The 3,548-nt window shown below is 37.5% G+C and overlaps 1 non-coding gene across 1 annotated transcript; it reads right to left on the minus strand.

Annotated features, from left to right (window-relative positions):
• Positions 1-1,233: 1,233 nt before the first annotated feature.
• LOC115935219 (U2 spliceosomal RNA) lies at positions 1,234-1,423 on the minus strand. The gene has a single exon (XR_004070903.1). It is a non-coding gene; the product is annotated as a U2 spliceosomal RNA (small nuclear RNA).
• Positions 1,424-3,548: the final 2,125 nt, after the last annotated feature.

Raw genomic sequence — 3,548 nt, forward strand, 5'->3', positions numbered from 1 at the left:
TCATGAGGATGGTTCTAGAATTGGTCTATTGGAAGTAAACCAGACATTAACTGTTCACATCTAGGTCTTAGGTTGGAGAAAATAATGAACCTCTATTCTTCACATTTCTTTGTGACCTTTGAGTACTGCTATAGAAAATGAAAACAAAACAAAACAAGAAAAGTCCAGGATAACTACTACTTGTTAAATTTATAGTTAACCACTTCACTTGGACCATGAACACTGCTGGACAATGTTTTCTTTTTCCCAAGCGAGTTTATCCTTCTGCTCTTCATTGTGGTGATTTCAAGACTAGTGAATTTACCTCAAATATCTGACTTCAGCTATATTTCCTCTACCTCTCATATCCTTTTCTTCAGTGGATCCTCATAGAGAAAAGAGAAACCCTCAGATAGAAACTTCTTCAGTATTCCAGCACCAAATTTGCACACTGCTATGCAATATTACCTTTCTGCCTTTCCTCCCATTTTAATGGAAAAGGTTTGCCTCCTCCTCTCTCAGGCTACTCCCCCTATCTCTGCACTGGGTTTGAGAACTATCCTCCCTTTTTTCCAGTGTCATTGATTTCTAAGCAAATGCACTCTTGTGATCTTCCTCTTAATTCTCAGGCTACTTCAGTATTTTTTGTTGACTTCTGCTTTTCTATCCATTCACAGAAATGCTATTTTCCATTAGGGCTCCATATTCTACCCCGTCGTCCCCAGGTAATCTTTTTTTTTTTCACACTAATTGTGTAATTTTCTAAGGCGATCTATTAGTTTTATTTACCTGAGCTTATTTGCATGATAGTAAAAATTGCATACAATAATAAGAGTGAAGCTGGATGGGCTAGGTGGTTCACACCTGTAACCATAGCACTTTGGGGGGCTGAGGCAGGTAGATTGCTGAGCCCAGGAGTTAGAGACCAGTCTGGGCAACATAGTAAAACCCTGTCTCTACAAAAAAATACAAAAATTAGCCAGGCATACTGGTGTGTACCTGTGGTCCCAGCTACTTGGGGGCCTGAAGTGGAAGAATTGCTTGAGCCTGGGAGTTCAAGGTTGCAGTGAGCTGTGATCATGCCACTGCACTCCAGCCTGGGCAACACAGCAAGACCCTATCTCCAAAAAAAAAAAGTATTAATTACTTGGATAACATGTAAAACTTTTTATAAGAAACTATGTAAACTAAGTAATCTTTATCTCCTCTCACAGCTTCTGTATTATCTATCTGTGTGTGTGTGTGTGTGTGTGTGTGTGGTGTACCATTCCTGGAGGTACTGCAATACTAGGTAGATGTATGGAATGGATGGAGCAAGCTTCTATTCCATCTCCCTGCTCAAAAATACATTTAATATATTGTCCTTGAATAGAGGACATATCAGATTTTAAGCTGTTAAGAACAGATACCACATTTGATCTTAGCTAAAAGGCCAAGAAGAAATTATTTATATTGTGAAACCTCTCAATTAAAAATTTCTAATTCAAATCTTTCTCGTGATTTCCAGTCATATAAACCTAAGAGAATGATTTATATATCCAGTTTGCTGGCTCACAAGGAATCTCAACTTCAACTTATCCAAACCTGCATTTATTAAGTTCTCTTCCCAATCCCCACTAAATTACCTGGTCCTTACCCTATGTTTTTTTCTGTTTAGTATCTGACTTGCTTAAGTCAGCAAAATGGAATATCTTTCTTTACTACTTCTACTTATATCCAGCCTCCATCATGTTAACTTGAGGGTGTGTGTGTGTGTTCACGTGTTTGTCGAGGTGGGTATCTAACCTGATCACTCAGGTCGTGTCCCTTCACTCAATTTGGTAGCTGAAACCAAATGTCTTCAAACAAGTTCTCTGTGACCTGATACTGCCTTCAGGGAGGAGCAACTTGATTAGATTTAGATGAGTCTTTAAAAACAACAAAACTTTTCTTACCCTTTTAGAACAACTCAGTTATTCAAGAGAATGAGTTTAGAATTGATCTTGTTGAAATAAGCCAAATATTTCCTCTTCGCATCTAAGTCAGAGAAAGTAATAGACATGCATGCTTCACATTTCTTCCTAAGCCTCTGAACACTGCTGCAGAAATTTATAACAATTCTTAAATTTCTTAAGCCTGTGGAATAGGCAGTGCCACTGCCTTAGTTCTTGTCACTTCCTCAATTCCAGATGCATTTGATGTCTCTCTACCTTTTTACTTTTCATTTCAATTTGTAAGCTCCAGTTTAGGTGTCTGTTTTCTTCTGCTAATTTGGCTAGTTTGTGATCTTCTTTGGTTAGAGCTGTAATTATCCATCTTTGTCTTTCTAGTTAGTAACTTGTTTCAGTGCCCGGAGCTCATAAGGGAGTAAATAACTGAACAGTTGAATGACCCCCCTAATATTCAGCCACCCTGAACTCCACCTCCTCCCTGCCTTTTGAAAGACTGCCTGTGTATCTCATCTCTAGGTCCCAAGTATATTTAGTCTAAATTATCTGGATGCTTGCTAAAAGTAGGATTGCCTATTACACAGATTCTACTATCTCTCAGCTCAGTTTTGCTAACATGTACATTTTGGACTTCCAGACTCTCAAACTGAGTGCCCATGACCTGTGGAACTATGTGTGTGATTACAAGAACATAAATGTCGTGTGTTATGTCGGTTTGGGCCACTTTTTAGTTCTTTGAGACAAAATATTTATATTAAAACAGGAAAATATGCAGCTAAAGCAAAATTTGGGGTAATTTTAAAAGCAAAGTATAAGATTTCAATGCATGAAACTTCAAAAATATTTTACGGTGGGACGGGACAGTCTCTGCTAAATCCTCATATCCCTGAGGATATACCATTCCCTATTCTGTTTTGGGATAGTGAACTTCAGATGTTAAGTCTGAAAGCACTGTAGGTAGGTGGTGTGTGTGTGTGTATGTGTGTGTGTGTGTGTGTGTGTGTATGTGTGTGTATGTAGAAGGAAGGTTTTCCATGAAGATTCTACAGAAAGGATTTTTGAGTTTTGGCCTAAAAAAGTAACATTAAGGAAATCATAAAACCTCTTCAGAGTTTAGCACACCAGGGATAGCACTAAATGGCTTTCTAGTATCAAGATATAACCGTTTTAATAAAGGAAGATGAAATATCTTAAATCATCCTTCCCAGCAGCCATTATGAAGCCAAATGCCTCACTGCCCTACTTATTAGTTGCTTGTGATGGGAATACGGGAGTAATCTGTCCCGCATGAAGCTAGAAATCTCTCTTGGTATGTCTAGATTTAAGACAATAGGATTTGAATATTATCGTATTAATATATAAGTAAAACCAACACAGCATCACAAAATTAGCATTAGTAATCTTGTTTAAGGAATGTCCCTGAGGATTTAAAAATCCCTTTAGAGAAATCATAAGGCATGCTTCTATGTTTTTCTGTCACGGGTAACCACAACAGAGATTGCATGTGTTCCATAATTTTTACCAAAAGAAACAGATGGAGACCTGAATTTTGAGGGTTTTGTTTTTTAATAAGTCCTTACTTCACAAATGAGTTAGATTCATGTATATTAAAAAATAATCATTTTTCTTCCATATAAGACT

Source organism: Gorilla gorilla, chromosome 5 (genome assembly GCF_029281585.2).
Source record: "Gorilla gorilla gorilla isolate KB3781 chromosome 5, NHGRI_mGorGor1-v2.1_pri, whole genome shotgun sequence".
NCBI classification, from domain to species: Eukaryota; Metazoa; Chordata; class Mammalia; order Primates; family Hominidae; genus Gorilla; species Gorilla gorilla.